The sequence below is a fragment of the Protopterus annectens genome, chromosome 5.part0, assembly GCF_019279795.1.
Source record: "Protopterus annectens isolate FY-2018-M chromosome 5.part0, PAN1.0, whole genome shotgun sequence".
In the NCBI taxonomy this organism is placed as follows: Eukaryota; Metazoa; Chordata; order Ceratodontiformes; family Protopteridae; genus Protopterus; species Protopterus annectens.
In genome coordinates this window covers 560,696,922-560,721,652 of record NC_056735.1, presented here as the reverse complement: position 1 = coordinate 560,721,652, position 24,731 = coordinate 560,696,922, and positions in this window count along the sequence as shown.

Sequence of the window (24,731 nt, the reverse complement as noted above, 5' to 3'; positions counted from 1 at the left end):
CACATGGGCAAACAAAACCCAATTCGAATAAAAACTGGTGAAAATAATACAACATTGCTAATTACAGCTTTAATGCATCATGCCTGCTCAGCTACATCTTCAAGGATATCATTACACATTACTGCTGACAACATGCTACACATCCAACCACTGCTATACTTTATTGAAGTCACCCTGTGCAGCAGCACCACGTTAGCCTGTTCCTGCACCAATGTTACAGATGACAAAAGGTGGCACAGGTTTCATCATATGCACAGGGTGTGTTGTTGGTTTGCCAGAGGTCTACACTGAGCCATATAATCGACATATGTGTGTGAGTGTGTGTGTGAGGGCCATGAGTACTGTTATGGGCCAATGTTGATGTCATGTGTGTGGGTATGTGTTTGCCCTGGGTTTCTGGTTTATGTGTGTGCGTCTGCATGCACACAGTTCCACCATGGGATTTGCGAGACAGCTACAGACTGTACCTGGCAGACTTTACAGATCACCATCTCTGGCCACGGATACAGAACCTGTGCCTAGTAGGGGTGCTACAGTCAGCATCAGGTACTAATCCAGATTGGGTACTATCTGAAGAGGTTGACAAATGCCCATTGGATCCAGGTCCCTGCTGGGACTGGCCAGAGCCACGTGCACATGGTCTGCTAGCACGGTCTATGGACAGCCCCCCAACATTGCTGGAGCTGGTACTGGCACTACAGGAGCTGCTGTGACTTACTGGACATCCATGGACGTCCATAGTGACCTCCAGCTGGTGATGTTGCTGGCAGGGTGGCCTAATGGTTAAGGTGTTTGCCTTACAAACACAAGGTGCAGGGTTTGTGTCTCACAAGGGATAATTGGCTAGGCTTAAAATGGCTCATAAGAGCAGTTAGCTGAGTACTAACCTATGAATGTAACCTATACTTCCACATCGACATCTCAACCATCCCACACTGTCCTGACACATGGACATGACATTGTGGAGGACATCCAATATCTCACCCCAACGTCTATCAATGACCTCAGTGTAGTTATGTATGGCACCTGCTAGGTCATGGATACTGTCATTTACAGAGGTGTAATGAGCCCTCTGTGCCCTTAGCCCATGTCTGGTGTACAGCTCCATTCATGTCTGCACCTCCATGACAGCCTAGAACATGAGTGCGGTAGAAAGAGGTGTGGCACATCTGCCAGGGGCATGATGACCAGCAGTGCTCTGACGAGAACCCCTGAGCATCTGCCTATGTGGTACCATTCCAGACATCTGGCTATGGCTGCTGTGTCCTGATATATGTGCCATAGATACCACACTGTTCTGGCCAGTGCCAACCATACACTGTCCCTCAGCTAAGGTCAATGGTGATGAGGGATGTACAGGCAGTGTGACTATGTGCATGGATGGGGTGGAGACTTGTGTACTGTCAATTGGTGGCCTGGCAACAGACCCTGACAAACCTGCCTGTGCCTCAACCCACCTATCCTCTTGATCACTGTCTGTCTCAGTGACATCAGGTTCCCTGCTGTACTGAACCAGCCCCACCTCGCCATCTGTGAGAGTAAAACAGGAAACATACTTTAAGACCTGAACATGACTTCAGACCACATGCACACATGCATACACACAAAACTACAATCCTCCCGAAAGCAGACACACACAACACCAGCAATCACAGAACACAATGCATGCATGGACACAACATTGCTGTGCAGGTATTCATAACCCTGTGATGTACTGTGCACCATAACTCACAGGTGTACATACCATTGCTGGATGTGTATCTGTGTGTCAGATAGGTATCCAATGCTGATTACAGCCTCTGTGTCTTTAGCAAATAATTGTGGACACTTGTTAATTGTGGACACATTTTTAGCACATGCATGATGAGTATTCACACAACATCATCAGTGGTGCATGGATAACTGAGAGAATACCATTTGGCCACATACCCAATGTACGGTACATATGGTGAGTGTAGATCATATTGTGGATATGCCAGTCATATCCATGACATGGCATGCTAAAACACGACTACATATTTAAACACTACATGTACCCAATATGTGTCATATGACCTAGCCACTCAATAGCATCAGAAGGCATATATGTGTCAGTTGTGAAAATGGTGATTGGTATGCATACTGTTTAGACATGCATATGTGTGCACACACAAATCATTATGATGTGTAGCAATGACAACTATGTGTAGTACTGTGGTTACAATAACTGGATGGGGTATAGTACCATAGGCCATCATCATGAGGCATCAGGTGGTCACTCAAGGTTACATATGTTTCACAAACCAGCACAAATCATGCTGTGCCAGAACTGCACTACCTTGGCTAAATTCACCATTTCACAACCAGTTGTTATGTGATTTTGTAAGGAGGCCAATAAGGAGCATTCCCTTCCATAAATGTGTAGTGTGTTGCAGAGTGTTTAAATGCCCCAGGATAGGCCTCTACTCCTCAGGTATATTCTGTGTAATGTGTGGATGAGATTTTGGATACTGGAGTGTGTCATTACAGAGGGTTTGGGAATCCTTTATGTGTAGCATGTTAAAATGCTCTGTGTATGACATAGATGTGTATGTTATGTGCATGTTGAGTAGCAACTGTGCCTATCCAATGGTCACTACATTCTAGCCACATTTGTTTGAGATGGTCTGGGTATTGCATGTGTTTGAGGCTGCTAATCACATTAGTGAAATGTGTGTGCTCTTACACCAAACAAGCACAGCATGCATTATGGGTAGGTGTGTTACATGTGTACATGGCCTACACCTTAACTATGACATGCACTTTTTATTTCCAATAATAAATGTAGAACACACTCACCAGCATCTGTCCGCTGCCTTGACGTCACCCCAGAGGTACCTACATAGAGAGATGAGACAGTTTGTCAGTGGCCACAACAGTGGCATTGCTACTGTGTGTTTGCAATCTTACAGTACAACAACAGTTTACATTCACGGGGCTACAACATATGTTCCAAATGATCAGTATTGCACAACAACAGGCTCCACATCTTTGACTGACACACTCCACATCTCACATATGCATGATCTACCAATACAGATAGCAGTAGTCTAATGATATGCCATGTTACCTGCATGCTCCGCTCCATGTGTGCTTGCTGGGTGGCTCCAACCTCCATCATGGTGTATGTCTGCTGCTGTTGTTGTTGGGCAGGTGCCACCAGGCTCAGGAGCAGTTCCTCCACTCTGGTGAGGGGGGATGTATGCTAACACCACCCTGTGTTGCAAGCTGTTCCGTACGCACCTCAGCGGCATGCTGACGGACATGTCAGAGATGATCACTGCAGTGGTGGTGTACCTGCTCATATGTGCAGTTATGCAGGCCTACCTCATTGATCCTGCAGACAAGATCTTGCCAGATTGCAGTACGCTCCTGCTGGTCCTGGCTGGTTTGTGAAAATAGCACACAGTAGTGCTGAATCATGATGCTAGTGATGATATCATCTTCAGGTCTACTGTAACTTGGGTTCCTGTGGTGGGCCATGATCCCTGGAAGACATAAATACAAAAATATGTCTGAGCAAGTCATATGGCACATTTAACATTATACAGTACATATATCACTGAACTGTATATATATATATATATATATATATATATATATATATATATATACTTACATACATAATACTATACGTTGTATCGGAGCACAGATTACAATAATTACTCACACACATACATCTACATGTTGGAGTACATTTTCTGTAGTGTTGTATGATGTTATGTTTGTGAATGCATAAATGATATGTATATCTAAGATGGCTTAGTGGCAAATCACGTATGCTGTGATGTAAATGGTTGTGGGTTTTTTCCTAGTAAATGCTTTTTATTTTGTTACTAGCCAAAACAACGGTCAGGGGCTACAGATGGAATAAGGCACATTTCAGCATTTGCAAGTGGGTTTTCAGAAGGCACAGCTTATGGAAGTTTAGCAACCTATAAGCTAACTGAGAGTGAAACACTGTAACTGTCACTTATCACTGCTCACCCCACAACTGCTTGAAAGTGCCTTGCTCACTCTCTATCCAAGGAACCATGTTCTGCACAGCAACAAAATAAAATCACTATATAAGACTATACAAGAGTACCTGGCACACTGTATGCAACACGATGCACCACCTAGCCACAGCAGATATACATCAAGCTAATGTGTAAAGGAGTATATCATCCATCACAATCAGTGTAAGGTCCAGTAAATGTATTAATATTATACCACACAACTTGTTAATGCCAAACCTGTGGCCAAAATATGTGCACAATTGGGAATATAGGTCACATACTGCTGTAGTACACTATGAATGTTGCTAAATACACAGTTATATGTATTACCATACATATGTCAAAGGACATGTTACAGACATACCCACACACACATCAGACATAATTACAGGACACAAAGGTATGAAAACCCAGATAGGCTTTCACTGTGTATTATACAGTACTGTGTGTCAGTACTTACGCAACCTTAATCTTGAGAAATGTAATCTGTGATGAATACAGGGACCACACAAAACAGTGGATGCAAGCAATGTGGACATACACCATACTTTGCTGTACAGGCCCAGAGCTTCAATTAGTACTACAGTACACACAGGATTTGCATTCAACATAGGTACCAATCAATAATCATAGATGTAGTGCTTTAGCCTCTAATGACACACCCTAGTTAAAATCAAAAGACTTAATCACACTGTATGCAATAGCACTTGTTCTGCCTAGCAACAGAATATGCAGCTTTTGCTAGGATCAAAGCAAGGACCCAGAATACCATAACACAAACAGTTTCCCAGTAAGCTATCCCACAGATACATATCTTTGATGTATTCACAAACATATTGATCATCACAGTCAGTCAACAGTACAGAGAATCTATTGCACCAAGTAGATGTAGGTGTGTATGAGTGTATATATATCTATATATATCTATATATATATATATATATCTATATATATATATATATATATATATATATATATATAGATATATATATATATATATATATATATATATATATATATATATATATATATATATATATATATATATCTATATATATATATATATATATATATATATATATATATATATATATATATATATATATATATATATATATATATATATATATATATATATATATATATATATATATATATATATATATATATATATATATATATATATATATATATATATATATATATATATATATATATATATATACATATACACATCCATTTGTCTACATATACATATATATATGACTGCGGTGGTCGTGCTGCAGTAGCATTGTCCCCTCACAGTAAGACGTTGTCCTGTTCGATTCTTAGCTAGAGCGTCTTCTGTGTAGAGACATGCATGAATGGGCATACCTTCGTTGAAGGTTGTGCGTCAGGGCCAGCAACTTGGCACGTAAAAATCTACTGCCATTGATTAGCGGACCGGAGTTCTGCTGTGGTGACCCCTAACCGGGAAAAGCCGAAAGACACAACAACAAATATATATATATTGTACGGAGTGCTTTATATAAGCACACTATACAACATGTAGCCTCCCATTTTATTTTTGTAGGGATTGATATGTTAAAAACAAGCAATGTCAGTGAATCCCTGCAACATCAGTTGTTAACTAATATGGAACGCAGGTGGATTGTAAATCTTGGAGCATTATTTAAACCGGGTCTTAATGATCACTGGTGAATGGGGGATTATTTATTCAGCTGTATAATAGTATATATGTATATATATATATATATATATATATATATATATATATATATATATATATATATATATATATATGTATACTTAGATATGGCAATATATTGTATAATATATGATATGTTATTGTTGTTAGATATCTAAGTGGTTAGGGTTTTGTTTTTGTATAGAAATGACGTGCACCAGTTTTAGTCACATTGCTAATATTTAGATAATAGGTTTAGATAGGTTAAAATATATATATATGTATATATATATATATATATATTTTACAATAGTATAGGACATCAAATGTTCTAACATTATGTTTTACTATATGTATGTGATTGCCATACTGGTTGTAAGCTATGGAACATTTTTAGGAGGCGGGGTATTGGCCTCCCTATAAATATACGTGATTGTACGTTGCTCTGCACTCACTGATGACGCTCTTAGTAGCGAAACCGGTTTGGGGATTGTGCATTTCACAATAAAGGCTTAACTTTAAGCTACGTGCTGCTTGTGTCTCCTGTTTTGTGCTGGATTTGTTTTTGGTGTCTTTATATATATATATATATATATATATATATATATATATATATATATATATATATATATATATATATAATATACATCTCACCTTTCATAGTGAAACCATGCAGTATAAGAAGGAATTAGTGCTGCAAACTAAACAAGGATATACATTTTGAGCCTCAAGAGCAGGAGCACACTCAAGCAAATCTGCAGTCTGCAGCTACCACTCCACCCATACAGTATAAGAAGGAATCAGTACTGCAAACTAAACAAGGATATGCATTTTGAGCCTCAAGAGCAGGAGCACACTCAAGCAAATCTGCAGTCTGCGGCTACCACTCCACCCATACAGTATAAGAAGGAATCAGTACTGCAAACTAAACAAGGATATACATTTTGAGCCTCAAGAGCAGGAGCACACTCAAGCAAATCTGCAGTCTGTGTCTACCACTCCACCCATACAGTATAAGAAGGAATCAGTACTGCAAACTAAACAAGGATATACAAGTTATGGCACTGTGATGTGGTTACTGTTGAAGCACTCTCAAACTGTCGCAGTAGCATCTGTTCTCCTGCTTTATCCACACTATCCTCAGATTTGTATCTCTTACACCCTCTTATCTCCTAATTACTTCCTTTGACCTTCCTTTGTCTCCTTCTACTAGCTTCATCCTCTCTTTTTTTTCTCTCTCTTCAGAGCACACGCAAGCAAATCTGCAGTCTGCGGCTACCAGTCCACCCATACAGTATAAGAAGGAATCAGTACTGCAAACTAAACAAGGATATACATTTTGAACCTCAAGAGCAGGGTCAGTCCACCCAGGCATTCTACTTGTATGTTTTATGAGAGTGAAGCTATTACATTATCAGTATTTCTTAGTAGTTCTCAGCTTGCTAATAAAACTGACTGTTGTAGCCTTGTGTCCTCCCCCCCGCTAGTACAGTAATCCTAACTGTCCAATAGACAGTATACATTTAATTCACATCCCTGTGACTAAATTAACCATCAAGCCGCCTTCTCAGCGCTTCCTGTCTTAAATTTGTATTACTTGGAGGCCCATCTGTTTATTTTCATCTCTATACATTCCCCTTCATTGCTAATGTATCTCCCTGCTCTAATCTGTGCACAAACTGGTTACTAATCAGCAAGTCAATGTAAAGACACACTCCCAACCTTAATAAACTTTGCTGTCTCTTCTCTCTTTCACTTTACAGGTAGTTTGAATTATTACTTACCCCCTCTGAGGCCTTCACTGATTTCCACTGATTGCCTCTCTGGTTTCTTTGCATTCCACCTGGTTTACACCCCTTGTGCTATCTCCCTCCCCCAATACAAAGTCTGTATTAGAATCCTGCTGAGCATGGAGCCATCTTTAAATTTCTAGTCTCCCACCAGGAAACAAGTGCTCCTCAGCAATTACATTCTGCTTGCCAGTAAGTCATTAGACCTCAGGAACTCTACTTTTATAGTACTCACAGCCACACCCACAGCTCACCATCACATCACCTCCACCAATCACAGCTCCTCAAGTCATATCACATTATACCACACCAACTTGCTCCACACAAAATACTCCCAATCACTGTCATTCCCACTAGGCATTTTGTACATCACCCACACTACTTCCCCATCCACATATAGTGCAACCCTATAATTCCTATTCAGACCTCCCACCTAGAAACAACTTAAACTTTATAACCATGACTATCACTCAACTAAGTCTAGTCTGTCTTCTCATAATTCTTTACAACACCACAAGTTATCACTCTAGCAATATCCCTAAACTTAGTAGCACAACACTGCATTATGCACTCTTGTATACAGACACCACACATTATGATAATATCTGCCCACAGTTATTCAAGAACTACATAACGGACCAATTCAGGACTAAACACATATGCTCTCATTCCTACTCCAAAAAAACACAATATTTTCTCACACTCCTCACCAAACTCCAACATCTGTATAACCATTTTAACTCCAGGCTCAACATAAGTGGGGATATCCACCCCAACCCAGGCCCAAATCCATCCTGTCCAACTCAAACTGCTCCAACACAAATGTCAGAACATAACGTCCCCACTTTCTTCATCCCTGGGCAAATCAACAACAGCAGCAAAACCAACCATCTTTTAATGCTAAATATTAATATTAGAAGTATCAAAAATAAAATACCTGAACTCCAGGCCACAATAGCACACTGCTCCCCAGACATAGTTGCCTTAACAGAAACCTGGCTAAATAAAAACATAGCTAACTCAGAAGTTCTCCCTACCGGCTACAATATCATTAGAAAAAAAAGACCACTTCGTAAAGGGGGTGGAACTGCCTTACTGTACAAGTCAAACTTAACTGTCAGTCAATTACCAAACTCCTACCCCTCCCTCAATAATTGGGACATACTTATCTCCCAACTTCAACTTCACCCTAAAAAGCTCATCACCACAATTGTGATCTATATTCCACCTGGTAATACACCTGCTAGCCTTGAAGACTTCCTATCCTGGTGTTCTTCCACATACTCACAAGAAACCCTTATTCTGGGGGACATCAACCTAGATTGGTTCACCTGTATATCAGAACCAACAAGTAATCTAATAAATCTCCATGGCTACCAGCAGCTAGTCCAAATTCCAACTAGATGAGATAAAAAATCTAAAAGGGAATCCATCCTTTACTGGGTCCTAACTAACAACCCCACATTGTACCCTCACACAGGCAGTCTCCCAGACACCTTAAGTGACCACAACATAATATACTTTATACGTAGTAGAACAAGCATATCCAAAACCACTAGAAACACAAAAAAATCTCTCCTGAGGTCCTCAACACTTTACTCTGTAACTGTGACTGGACCCCCCTAAAAACCCTCCCACTTGAACAGGCTGTAGCATATTTCAACAAAACATTTCTACAACACCTAGACACTGCCGCTCCATTGCACACAATCAAGGTTAGAACCTCTACAAACCCCTAGCTCAGTAAAGAAATCAAACAAATCCTCAAGTCCAGAGACACTGCCTGGCTTTACTATCAAAAAAACAAAGAAACACAAAGCCTAACTAAGTACCAAGAACTGCACAACCATGCAAAAAATGCATTAGGCTTGACAAAAAAATCCTATTATACAACATTACAAACTAAATACCAACACAACCCACAAAAAGTTTGGAAAAATGTAAACCAGTTACTAAAATCCACCCAAAAGGCTACCCCCAAACCAACCACCCCTGACACTAAAGTTCCCATTGAAACACAATTCAACTCCCACTTTGTGAACTCAATTCTATCCTTAGTATCACAGGACAGTTCCTTCCTCACTCTCCCCCCCAACACAAATAACACTAATACAACCTTTACCCTCAAAACAGTTTCCACCACTTCAATCAAAAGCATGCTCTCCAAACTAAAAACCTCATCAACAGCAGCCAACTTACTCCCTAGCTATTTCTTGAAACTCACAGCAGATGCTATTGCTATCCCAGTCTCCACTCTCATAAACAGATCAATTGTTGAAAACTATGTGCCCAAACTCTGGAAAATATCCTATGTTACACCCATACATAAAGGCGGGACCTCCACTAAACTTAATAACTACAGACCCATTGCTTTACTCTCCCCCCTGGCCAAAATCCTAGAAAAATACATCCATACCAGATGCTAAACTATCTCCTAGACAGCAACATCCTGTCACCTACTCAGCATGGTTTCAGACCTCTCCGTAGTACCATTACAGCCCTCCTCTGCTTCACAGACACAGTAAACCATCTCAAAAATGAAGGCCTACAAGTGTCAACTCTTTTATTGTATATGTCCAAAGCATTTGACACAGTCTCACACCAAATCCTGCTAAACAAACTAAACCAATATCATCTATCAAATTCAATTCCACTCTTACCTGGTTCCAAAGCTACTTAACTGACAAATACCAAGCTGTGAAATGGGAAAATTCTCTCTCTCCTCAGCTGCCCATAACTATAGGAGTCCCACAGGATTCTATCTTAGGACCACTACTATTCAAAGTCTTCACAAATGACCTCCATATCTCCAAACAGCATGCATCTATAATTCAGTATGCAGATGACACTACCTTAATCTGTGCTGCACAAAACATTCCCACCCACCTGCAAACAACTCAACTAGCATTCTCTGATGTTGAAAACCACCTTACCAAAGCCCAACTTACCCTCAACCCAAAGAAAACTCAGCTTATGATTATAACCAGTTCTAACAAAAACACTAACAGTCAATTCACTATCTACTCCAGTAATGCTACTCCAATTGCTCCAGTGGCACAGGCTAAGCTATTGGGAATAACCATATACTCCCACCTAAAATTTGATAGTCATCTCAACTTAACTATTAAAAAAGTACATGCCAAACTGGGGTCGCTCTGCTGTATCAAACCATTTCTTACTAACAACACAAGATCAACCATTGCTCGCTCCCAACTTCTATCCACCCTACTATATGCATCTCCCATTCTGACTAATCTCAACAAAACTGAACTAAGCAAAATGGAAGCCTGCTATAACAGAATTGCCCACTTTGCTGCAAATTGCTCATATAGAACTCATCACTGTACTGCTTTGAGACAGCTCCACTGGCTTGAACTGCCCAACCTCCTAACCTACAATCAGCTCTGCGTCTGCATTCTATATATTACCTCCCCAATAAGTGTCCTGCCCTCAAAAACCTAGTACAACATCACTCAGCCAAAAGGCCTCTTAGATCATCAAGCAAACTACTACTAGAAGTCACCAACAGCTACAATAGCTTTGGAGATGCACTATATAATAGTTCAGTGGCTAAAAAATGGAACTCTGTCCCTACAAGCATTCAAAACACATCATCCAAAGCCTCCTTTAAAGACCTCAACAGGCAACATCTAAAGGAAAGTAGGCAGTGCCATGATTGCTCCCCAGGCTAGTGAAAGCAGATAACACATACATACAAAATCTAGAGCACTTGATAATAGTTTTCAATCTTACTCACAAACACTGGCTAATCTACAATGTATGCACTGTACCTGTGTACTATGTATGTATTCTACCTATGTTCCAAATTTCATCTGTACACCACAAATCTATTAATTACCTTTATTTTTAAAATTAATACTTTTTTGTTTGTTCTCTCCACTGTAACTGTTTATATGCCGCATACCACTGTAAAAACATGTCTCCTGTAATTTGTGTGCATACTGATCATGTCTAAATAACTAAATGTGTCTGTAAGTTTCCTTTGTGGAGCTTTTCTCCCCAGGCCTCTGCTGAAAAAGGGCTTTTTCGGCTCAGTCAGACACCCCCAGTTAACAAATGTAAAATAACAAATAAATAAAATAAAGTAAATAGTGAGAATATCAATTACACAAAGGATGTAAGGTGTACAGTAATAACATCGCACAGTCTTGGGATAAATGCATTGAAGGTATTCACAGCCCAAGTAGCTTTAGCAGGCCTTACTGGCTTCAACATTGAAAACTGAATGTACCACCCACAGTGTTTAACCACCACATGTCATATACCAGCACTGTATGCTGTCTTGTTTGATGCACACAAAAACATACATACAAATATACGCATACTAACCTTCAGCAACATATATACTCCCCCCCTTCGCAAACAGTTGCAATATGTCCCCTGCTCTATGCACATATACAGATGTGAATATGTATGACACATATATATTTCTCTGTATGTGTGTGGCACTGTTGTAAGACCCTGGACCTCACAGCTGAACTGTTGGGCCTTGCTGCAACACAACCAGGTGTTACATATGAACACAGACTAACATTAGGGTGGTATATATGGCAACAGATGCTAGATAAGCATACTAGACTGCTACAGTAGTTGCCAATGCTAAGCAACACTTTAATATGACTATCATGCATGCGTTGTTCTGTCACACCCATGTTTATATAATGTTAGCGCTAATCCCCCCAACAGCCATTGGCCACACTACTGTGCAGAACACAGATAAAATGGATCAGATCTTTGACATTTAGTGCTGAGCTACACATTTCACAGGTATGTCCCACTGCCCACAGGTACACACAGTATTGTCCATAGCAGTAGATAAGCAGAACATTTGTGCAGAAAGAAGTCCTGCTGCCACATATGAATGTTTCACATTATGTAGACTATTCTTCAATAACATCCACTACATGCCAGTAAATACATATGTGTCACATACCTTTCCTTTGTATAATTTGGTAATATTTCTTTTTCCTTCCCTCTCTCTCTCTCTCGCTCTCTGTCTCTCTCTCTCTCTCTCTCTGTCAGTCTCTGCAATAGAGTGATTGAGTTTGTTGGCAGAAATTGCAGCCTCCTTTTGTAGGAATTGCACATGAGCATGTGATGGCCTCTGCATCAATTAGTGCCCATCATTTGCTAATTGCATGCAGCCTGCTGTGTAGTAATTGAAGTAATCACTGTCATAGCAACCCAGTACTATAAATTGCTGACTCATGTACATGTGGCCCTTTCAGCTTTCTAAGGTGGAGATCAACCTTGTTTGGTGTGGACATCATTGTTTAAGACAGGAGGTTGGTATAGCTCTTATATCAAAAGCCAGGGGTGTTGCCAGAGATTTACATTTTGTACTCAGACCTAATGCTGCTGCTTCCAGTACCCACTTGTCAGTGTAGAAATGTACTCACCCCTCAAAATGCTACCCCAAGATACAATGAAAGATGTACTTTCTTTTCAACTGTTACAATTAACTGCCATACAAAGTTAGTTATAGAGATGTATTCCTTTGTCACAAGAATTGTTTGTGAACTGCTATACTGTGAATAGTCATTTACACAGTTCTAAATAGTTTGTGTTTTTTTAGTGTTGACATTAGCATGAGCTACTCAGAAAAACTGGACACATTTCAGTACAGTGATTATTCTGACCTACATCCTTGGTAGACCCTGCATACACAAGTATATTCTACATTTGGGTAGGGTTGCAGAAGTACAGAGAGCATAAGTAGTATTGTGTGGATTTTATCTTGCTGGACTTACAGGGTTGCTGTGTACATGTTAGTTTATCAAGGCATGTAGTCTGTAACTCCCAACTGTGGACCTATCCACATGATAGCCAGAGAACAGCCTGTTATTTTTTGTCTGTGCACTACACAGGTCTTTTCAGAAATAGAGCAATGGCATTCTTACAGTTGGTTGCTACCAGTACATGGCTACATTCATTTGTTTTTCAGTGTTTTATTCCTGCATAAGGGTATGTTTCCAAAACTCCTTCCAAAGCTGTTTGCATAGTGTGTAACAGCAGAAAGGCTAATATGCCTCTGTGTTTCTGCCTCTGCCAGACCTCTCAACCAATCAGGTACATATTTGAACAGAATCAGGGAAAAGTCAAGAAAAACTCAGGGACAATCAGAGACACCTTTGAAATATTAATGCCATTAAGTTGAAACTTTGAGAGAATTACAGCGTATGAATTAATACACCTTGTCTGAAGTAAAGGAAGTGTCTAACTATTAATTATTGTCATTATTCATTAAGTGTAATTCACCACCTTTCTGCCCAAAGTCAGTAGTTTTAGGAGGGACAAAGCTAAAATTTGGGTTAAAATCAGGGACGTCCCTGAAAATTAGGGACAGTTGAGAGGTATGGCCTCTGCCCTAAACAGATATGCCAGTGTTTGTCCTGCTGTGATACTGTGTGGAGTTGTAAGGTGATGGTGTAACATTATTTCCTGCTAGAATGGCTGCTTATCTTATCACAGTGATGTAATGTAATCCCACAACAACTGTTGGTCAACATCCACAGAACAAGTTGTGTGGTATGCTATTCCGAATTCTCCTTTACATTTACTCATTCTGATGCATGATATAATTATTTAAGCACCAACTTGATGTATAGCTACTGTGGCTTAGGGGTACTTCATGTTGTGTAGTGTGTGCAAGGTCCGGGGTTTGAGACTTACAGAGGTGTTTTATTTTGTTCATGAGCAGAACAAGGGCCCTCACAGAGTGACTAAGGCACTTTTAAGCAGTTGTAAGTGGGTTTGCCCATGTTTGCGCAATGCTTTGCATTGCTTAGCCAAGTGCAAACGAGCACAAACCCATGCAAACCCGCTAACTACTGCTTAATAGTGCTTACTCCTTCTCACCACTGCCCTAATTTCTTTGAAAGAAAAGAAAAATGGGGAGATAGGAAAGTGGTGAAAAAGGGGCACAAAGAGGAAAAGACAGTATGGAAAATAGCTCAGGATGTGTATGACAGCTGTAGGGAAGGTCCATAGCTGCCCATTTCTTCAACAGCAACAGCTGTGCATATGCAATAAATTTTGATGTAGATATGAACCCTTCAACCACTGAGAGAGGGGTGAGGACAACAACGTATGTTGTAATGCCAATTAGAAAACATTTTATGTGTCCAGTTGATGTGTGCAAAATGGGCAGCTATGTATGGGATGTAATTTTTTATTTGGGAGCAGATTTCCTTTTTTTTCAGGTGAGAGTAGAATGTCGGGTAGGGGAAGTAGGTATATTTGGGGAGGTAGGTTGGGGAGGTAAACAGACAAGACAAACAAAATGCATACAGGGGCAGCATATGACACATGTGGTGGGTGAACACATTTGACGGGGAGGAATGTTTGGAAATCGCAAGCCCATGAGCCCCCAGATGGAAACAGTGGGACAGAGGTCCCAACCCATGGGCAGTCACCACTGCACTTTCATGGCCCAGAAGGTGGCTGTGCTGGGGGCTGTGTAGGAGGGGCAGGCTGACCCAAGAGTTGTGCCACTCAGGCCTCAAGCTGGCATAGATGTTCTGCAACAGAACATTCAATCTCTCTGCACCACAGCCCGGACCCTATGAATGGTGATAAGTGCCTCTCCGCCCACACTTGCACTGGGGGGCCAAGCCCCATCCCCTGCAGTGCTTCCACCTGAAGGTGGCACAGGGCCAATGGAGGAGGAGGTCCAAGGCTGGGCACCGGATCTGCTGGTGCCAGGTGCCATGGCCAGCTGAGGTGGGACAGGTGGGTCTGCTGGGACCGGCCTTCCCATATGAACTATGTTTTGGAGAGTTTAATAAAGATATGAGTTAGTAACAGTCAACAGCATTGCCAATTAATTATAACAGCATGCAGAAGTATTCCCATTAACCCAACACACCAGATTTTCAACAGTTGAAAAATAAGCATGACACATGCATATATAGAACAATAGTGGACATTACAACAGCATGCAGGTTTAATTGATGGCAACAAGCCACCAATATTGTGGTATTTGAACAGGGCACATGCATAGAAATAAATGCAAATATTTATAAACCAATAGGACATACGTTCCAACAAATATTTTGAAATTAGACATACCGATTAAGGTGTGGAATTGCATTTTTTATGCACATACAGTAGGGTGGAAAAAGATAGCTCAATTAACAACTTATATATCCTTCTAGTTTTCACTACATTTCTATTAACTGCAGTTATATGTCCCTTACATGTATTATTATACTACCCAATGTCCTTATATTGTGCAATTGGATTTTGTTAGATCATTATATACATGAGCTTTATCTTACATACAAATTGTCCAAGATGCAGATGTTACTGCAACATATTTTGAGAGTTGCTCACACACACTACTGCTAAGATGGTACACTGACAGCTCTACTTTCATATAATTATTAGATATGTTCAGGTGAAATTATCAGTTATATGTTAACAGCTCCCTACATTTCTGGCAGCACACTGACATTTCTGGGGAACACAATACCAAGCTACCCATGTGCCAGATTAACCTGTACATGCTGGCCATGAACCAACAGTTGAGGGCTGTACATATACATACAAGCTACTGGCACTCCCTTCATACACGTTATATGGGCCTACCCAAGTGTGGGTTGACACTGCTTAATACAACACTACTATTTGTAGAATGCAACAGTACAACAACATATCAAAGAAAATGACACAGATGCACTCAATGAATCATACATTTATTAAAGGATTATTACACCTTTATTTATTGGGTTAAAAGACTTTTTGAAGGCTTTCTCATTTATTTTATATAACAGTACATGCAGAATAATTACTAACCTGCCTCATGATGCAGCATTTACAACCTATCTTCATGGGCTTGCAGGTTCATAGTCCAGTCACCTGCAGCTGTGAAGTAAATGCAGTGATATTGAGACATACCTATCCATAGTATAGACAAGCATAGCAATTCTTAACTACTTAATACAATGGCTACTTACTCAGTACTGGGGCATTAGGCATTGTATGGGATTTCTGGATGCACCGATCCAGTTCATCCCCCCTATGCCACTTCAGGTCAGAGTAATGGTGCCTGACCTGCTCACCAGTCTGAGGAACACCAGTGGCACTGGTGAGATTACAGGCAAGACTGTTCCAGGCCACATTTTATATTGGGTACCCTGGTACTGGCCTGCAGGAGTCTTTCCTCATGTTTGTGGACAAGGAGCCAAACCATAATTTTGGACTCCTGGATGCCCCAGCGTTGTGCTCTAAATCGAGTGCCTTTACCAACACCAGCCATGCTGACTGCAGAAGGAAGCTACAACCAATTATAGCAAGTATTCCCACCTGTGGAGCTTAAATATGCCTCATTTCCCACACTTATTTGTGATTGGCCAGTTTTGGAAAAGCTCAGCTGTGGGCACGCCTGCTTAGCTGATGTTGGCAATGTTTAAAATTCCTTTGATAGATATGTGTCTGTTGAAAGTGCATGTTTATGAAATGCTGTCATTGCTTAGTGATTATGTACTGTGACAATAGTGCACAGTATCCTGAGTTCGAGCCCTGTCACTGCTTTTTATTTTCCTGCTGGGCAGACCTGACTGGTTAAGAAACAGTAAAGCAGGTGTGAGCATGTTTAACCGACTTTGCTCAACTTTTCCCGACTTTGCCCAACGTTGCTCAACGTTGCTCAACATTGCTCAACATTGCCCGACATTGCCCAACTTTGCGCTGGTTAGCTCGGTGCGCAGCTACACACAATTATATTTAAATATGCTCAATACTGGTAATATGTGCTTAGCAGTGCTTTATACTGCTTAAAATAGGTTACTCATGCCTCAAAATGCAAAAACATTTCACTTTCATATATATAATTCATGCACTACTACATTTAACATTTCAGTGCTTTTTACAAAACTTATACATAAAAAAATGTCAGGAAATATTTTTGCATACAGATTTCCCACAGAAAATGGAATGTGCAGTAGTGGGACTTGAACCTGGAATGCCTTCTCTTTGTGCGAAGGTTCTAACCACTATGCTATTGCTATGTTGCTTAATTTGCATATATTTTCCTTATTATCCTCTTCTGGTGTCTAAGCTGCTAACTGTAGCTAAGCAATGGGCAAACCCGCGCAAACCCGTGCAACTATGGGCAGCTATATCAGAAGAAAAAAATGATTTTTATTTTTTTTATTTTGTAAGTTGTTTAACATATGGGGGAGTGTAGTGTTACATTGTACAGATGTGAGCGGACTTGCTCATGTAAATGGAAGTTGTGGCATTTCTTCATTGCAGGGGCATTGATTTTTTTACTGCTCGGCAGTCCGACACACCCACCTCCACGTCTAGGATCCGTGTAAGCTTTAGAGTTGAGGCATCATGCCCTCATTAATATGCATGGTGCGCTGCCATCATACTCTTATACTGGCATTTCCGTGTAAGACTAATCTAATCTTACATTTCTCAGGAGTGGGACCCAGGAGAAATGTCCGGTTAAATGACTTTTCTCAGAGAAATAAAGCAAGCAAAGACTGGGCATAAAGCCCATGACTACTGCAAGATCTTGGTCTAAAACCACATATTATTAAAGATGTGCAATAAACTGCCAGAATCAATACTCCAAACAGAAAAACTGAAATTCAAAATCCTGAAATCTTAGTGAATGTATACATAAATCGATATGAAACATAAATTTAACACAGCAAATGAAAGCAAATTAATAAATACCATATTTTTCAGTGGCCAAGAATTTTGTACTCCCTATGTTATGCAAGTGTCCAAATGCAAGTTTTTATAACCATTTTCTGTTACACAGACATGTAGATGCATAACTGGATTCCTTGTCCCCAAGTTGTAGAAATGAAGTTTTCTGGAGATTGCGTATTTGGTTAGGATTCAGTTTATTCTACTCATGGCTTACTATACAGGTCTGCAGTTTTAGGCAACTAAATTTAGTTAAATTAGTATTTTCATAGATTAGCTACTCTAGTGTTAAGTTAGAAATATTCATTATGGTTGCAAAACATGTACAATGACTGTAGTTAGTTTTAAAAAAGATTTCCTGTGTCTGCAAAACAAGTAAACTGAAAGCAGAAATGGTCATGATAGTATGGATATATATTAACGCTGCAAAACTGCATTCAGTGAAAATGTACTCCATTGCAGTTTTTCAACATAAAGCACTAAATAAAAATGTTGAAATGACATCTTCCAGTGACATAAAAAAAACCTGAAGAAAAATTATTGTGTGTGTGTGTGTGTGTGTGTGTGTGTGTGTGTGTGTGTGTGTGTGTGTGTGTGTGTTTGGTCACGACATTTGGGAGGAAAAGTAAACCCTTTATATCGCAAGAGACAATAATTTCAAACAAGCTAACCTCACTGTCTCAAAGAATTGCTTTTATTTAGAATCCATTGAAGGTTGTGTGTCAGGGCCGGCAACTCGGCACGTAAAAATCTACTGTCAATCATTAGCGGACCAGAGTTCCACTGTGGCGACCCCTAACCGGGAAAAGCCAAAAGACACAACAACAACAACTGAATATTAAATAATCATAAAACAGAAGGGTTCCCTAAGACAACCCATGACATATTAACTAAAAGTGAGTATGAGGTCTAAGAAATCATAATCAAAGAAAAGGAAATATTGAAATACACTTGAAAAGATATTAGTGGCAGAAAAGTTGAAACTCTCAGACCTACTGTGAGAACCATTAAAGTGATTCACAATCAGAGAACAGCAGTCTTTGATACCCTACCAACTTAATGACAATGAAAAGATGGAGACAACATTCAAATAAATTCAGACTCGGGTAAGCTATACTAAATGAGTTAATGAAGAATGAAGTATACTTAGAGGAAAGTGATAGAGCTTGATATGCAAATGAGACTGAAAAGCAATATTTTGTGGGATAATATGATTAGTCAGTTTTTATAGAAAATATGTCTAACTCATGAAATAGAGTTCAAGAGATGTGTGCAGGTTCAGAAAGAAGAGGATGTGAGAATGCAAGGTTATATGTGGAGAAATGCATCAGGCAGATTGAGAGGAGGTGAGCTTTTGATGAAGTGTGCAGCTTACACAATAGTCTGAAAACTGGGTAGAATTAGGGGAGATTTTTTTTGTCTTTTCGGCTTTTCCAGGTTAGGGATCACCACAGCGGAACTCTGGTCCACTAATGATTGACTTTGAATTTGTATGCAGGAACACTGTCTGTGTTGTTCTAACATGCGCTGGTTGCTGCTTTTTTCCCCCTTGGTAGGATGGCATGCTTTTAAAAGTGATCTTCACTGTGTATATCACAGTTAACATCTGCATAAGCTTGCTTGGAGATATGGAAATTGATCTTGTGCCCCTATTTTCAATGAAATTATTCAGTCATAGAATTTTTCCAGTGTCATGGGACTTGTTTAGATGGAATTCAAATAACTATACAGAGCTCAATGGCTACCCTCTTGAATGTACATAGAATTGTCCACACAGCACTTCACAAGTGTGTCAGTGAGCAAACAATTCCCAGCACAGATTTGAAAATGCGAGCTGAAGCTTTCTACAGTTCTGTTATGCTAATGACAGCAATTTATCTTAACCTCTGCATAGTACTCTAGTATGGTATCCAAATGGTGGTTGGATGTCGAAGTCTGCTAATGACAAACAGATGATCACGAAGCAGTTCCTTTTGAAGGGATTTCTTTGTAATAAGCCAGTAGTATCAAGCTGTTCATCATCAAAAATAACCAAACAGATTTAATAGGGACAAAGCTTTGAAAGAAAGCACTGAAGGTCATGTGACTTCATAACAAGAACAAAGAAAGATGACAAAGGGAAGGAAACTATCACTCCAGAAAGTTTTAATTAGAAAGAGATGACAAACCTGCCAGATGTCTGGCAGATTAACTCAGAGAATTAAAGCTATGAGGCTCAGATTAGCTTCAAACTTTATTTCTTGCTTTTAGCTACATGATCTCTTTCTATTCGGGTACTGTGTGAGTCTGAGCATAGTGCTTCAAGGTCATACCAGAAATGAGAAACCTATGACTACTGGCATTACCATGTTACCAAACCAATTGATTTAAATAATAGCATTTGTTTTCACTTCAAATGATTTTGATAAAGACATACTCCACCAAGGAAAACATCATTAAGTGCAAACAAAATTTAATATTGCAAAAAGGTGACAATATACTAGGGTTTTGTTCAGAGGCATAACCAGTCTGGTAACATGCACGTCACCATGTGATGTCCTCCTTGCCAACTGTAAAGTAAGTCCATAGATAGAACTCATATGTGAATATCCTCCATATGGAATAGTTACAAGTGCACATGATGCAGCCTTCAGACCAGAACTGCACTAGAAGCAGGAATGTGCTCAAGTCTTACTTTTTCTGTTCTAAGCTGCACTACATCAGAAGACACAAATTAGTGGGGCAACATTTCCTGCTTTGCTTTATTTACTATTGCACTGCATTTTGCACTTAAGCCACACTATATAAGTTAAACACAACCTTTGCAACATTCCAGTATTGACTAGCATTTTGCTCTGTAATTTAATGTTATGTACTGATCATTTCATAATTGGATGAGAAGATTCATTCAACTAGATCTTATTCAGAAGTGTGCACAATAGAAAACAAAAGCAAAAAAAAAATCTAAACATAGTAAAGTGTTAACTGTAGCAATGACAAATGCAACACTAAAGCAGGAAGCCATATTTAAGATACAGGAAATCACCAAAAAATGCAAAACATCATGTGATATTTCTTCATCCAGAAGGAGCTAGTTGTCAAACAGAGATATGAAAATAAAATATGGAATGTTTTTTCTGAAGGGGATATTGGCTTGGATTCAGAAAAATTCATTACATTGTGGTGGGCAATTGTCGCCAACAAGCAGCGACATGCAGGCTGTGAGTAATTCACAGGCATAATGAGGGTGAGTGGTGGAGACTGAGCAATATAGCTGATTCTAGTGTATGCTAATGGAGAAATAATTACAATGAAATGATGAACATTATTAAAATGATCATTTCCATGTATGCAAATGAGGGAAAACAAGATGGAGTGATTCAAAAATGTATAAGGTCTTCAGTGAGAAGTGTTGTCACCAGTAAGTTGGACTGCAGTGAAGTCCTGGTGTTAATGAAGGGGAGTAGTGGAAGTTGATTAAGGTTTGCACATCATTAACTAAGGTCTATATGCAACAGGTGGTTATTGATGCTAGTAGCCATGACAAAGCATACTGTCACCTACAGAAGCCCTGTGTCATCTGACAGTGTTTAAAACCCATGGTCTTCACAACACTCACTTCAAAGACCACTACAGCATGGTTAGAAACACCATACAGAACCTGGAAAACATGTGCCAGCCTCATCTGCAGGCCAAAGATAGTTGTGGATTACCTATCCCAGTAGATGCTAAGTTATGTGTGGCTTTATGAACACAAGCTACAGGGATCTATAGTGACCAAACAAGGTACATCAGGGGTGTATCAGTCATATGTCTCTAAAAATACTCCATCAGTTTCTCAATGCCATGTTGCAGCATGTGGGGGAGCAAATTTGTTCTCTATTCCACATGATTTCTTGAAATGCTGATGGCCACAGCCTGCACCCTCATTTTAATCAGGGCCTACCTTGTGAGCTGGGATGTAGATATGCCAACTATAAATGGCATTACTCTAGCAACTGCCAGCTGGTCTGTAATGCACAAGGTGTTAACTACAATGTGTCTACATACCACCCAGGCAGCTACCATGACTCACACTTATGACACGTGTATGATTTCTACCAACAGTTTCAGACTTTCTCAAGGGATAGGTTAGTTGCAGTGGAGGGATATGTTCTAGATCCTTGGCTGATCAAACCTATCAGAAATTCACAGCCCATGACAGACAATGGACTCAGCTGTGCACTATCACAAACCTGGATCATTGTGGAGAGTGCTTCTGGCTTGCTGAATTTAGACTTTCACTGCCTGCATATGTTTAATGGTGCACCCAAGCACAATCACAGCAAATGTGCAAAAATATTTCAAGCATGTTTGATATTGTATAACATGATATTCAGGAAACAGTTGCAGAAGAGAAACTGTATGCAGACAGTGGAGGGTGAATCTGTTGAGGAGTCAGTGGAGGGCAAGGTATATGGGAGGAACATGTTAAATGGAGGCAAGTGCAGACCATCTTGCACTGGCAAAGTGGCAACAATTGGCACTAGCATTGGCCCATAGTAAGGCATATACACTACAGCAAATTTGATGCAAGGAAACCAACAACAACAAGAAATAGCCAGGGAATTGTTATGGCTAGGCTTGTATAGGCCCTAGGGCTGATAGCCTAGTACCAACCTATGAACCTATGAACAACCAGACTTAGCTTAATCATGGATAAGGTGGCAGCTATGAACGTAAGGGATAGTTAACACAAATAACAAAGTACAATGGGCAGGGTACAGTTATCATGATCTGCACAAGTGAGCTGGGAGCTTGAATTTTCAATATCTTCTCCATGGAAAAGTGTGGGTGCTATAGAACCTGGAAATATTGTTCTGCAGTACTGGTCTGAGGGGGACAGGAGGGTAACTATTGCAGAATGCTCTATTAAAGGCCACTGCACTGTCACTGATGTTGTGTGTGTGTGTGTGTGTGTGTGTGTGTGTGTGTGTGTGTGTGTGTGTGTGTGTGTGTGTGTGTGTCTGTGTGTGTCTGTGTGTGTGTTTATGCTGGGGCTTACCCTCAGCAGGTGTGGCACCACAGGAAATACAAAGAAGATATTCAGACATCCAGTGTACATCCTCATAAGTGGAAGCTGCCTCCCCCAGCAGTTGCACAGGCAGTAACATGGCTTTGGCTAAACTCAGGTGCTCTCTATCTTAATGAACAACAACCTGTCCCAGACATGGCACTGAGATGAGCAACACAGAGTCAGGGATTCTGTCTCCTTCCCATATGCACCTCCACACTCAATGTTGTTGTGGAAAGGGTGGTACTGTATGACTATAATCAAAGCCTTTTAGATCCTTGATGGCCATCTTCACAAGAATCAGACATAGACTACTGGGCCCATGACTGCTATGCACCCTAGGAGTATGGAAGGTCCTACATTATGCCACTTGGTAATGGAACAGTTCAAGATTGCCACAAATATGGGGCAAGCACTCCTGTAGATCTTCACACACCCTGTAATACATGTATCATGTTGGCAGTGATTGATGTGTTGTTACCTTTTGTCTTCATGATGACCTTACACATCCACTGGGTTGAGATCAGACAAAATAATTTGTGTCTTAACAATACAACAGCAAAACTCACATGCAGCATTCACAGTGAATACTGTAGATGCAAGCTGCAGCTCAGCTCCAATGTCTCACATTCCACTGAGGACAAGTGATAAGTTTGATTCACCATGGAGTGTAGTCCGAAGTGACCCATCTCATTCAATGGAGGTTGTACTATGGCACCACTCCTGTTGCCCTATCCTGCTGTGTACAGCCGACTGCATGATTTTCTGCCATCATGAATCATTTCAGTGGGCTTGTGTCTCATTTGCTCATTCATGTGGTCCTGGCCACTGGCAACATTAATATCTTCTTACACATCCTGCTAATAAGCACCATCACAATAGGGTCAGTCAGCATTCTCCTGGATGTGTAGCTGTCAGCCATGATGATGGAAGGCTTGTAACAAGATTTCATTCTCTATGTGGGATAACTTCCTCTTTCATGTTGTACCTTTGTCAGGCAGGATATCGGGTGGGGAAAGAATACATTGTGTGAGTATGCCAATAAGGAGTGTTTTTCAAATTAGACAATCTGTAGGGTTGGCCATGCTAATATGTACACATCGCCATTTCCTACACTTCCATACTCTAGTATGTTATACAAGCACAGTCTGTACTCTACTATATGAAACAGGTGCAGGCCAGCCTGCCCACCTCCTCAGCTTCCCACCAAACACCAGTAAGCCAGCCCCATGTAGCTTCCCCACAGTTAAACAGTGCAGCAATTGCAATCACACAGCTAACCTGCTGTACTCTTCATTTTAATATTCACAGCTACTCAGGCACAAAATAGACATCACTCAAAGCTGTAGCAGAGCACAGTTTGTCAGTAAGACGATCTGGACTGACATACAATGTATGTTAACCTGTAGAACTGTAACTGACTTATTGTCCCTCTCTCCACAAAAGTGAGTCTATTAGAAAATCATCCAGCATACAAAGTTAAAATGCACATCAGGTGTATTGGTACCTGATGGCTACAG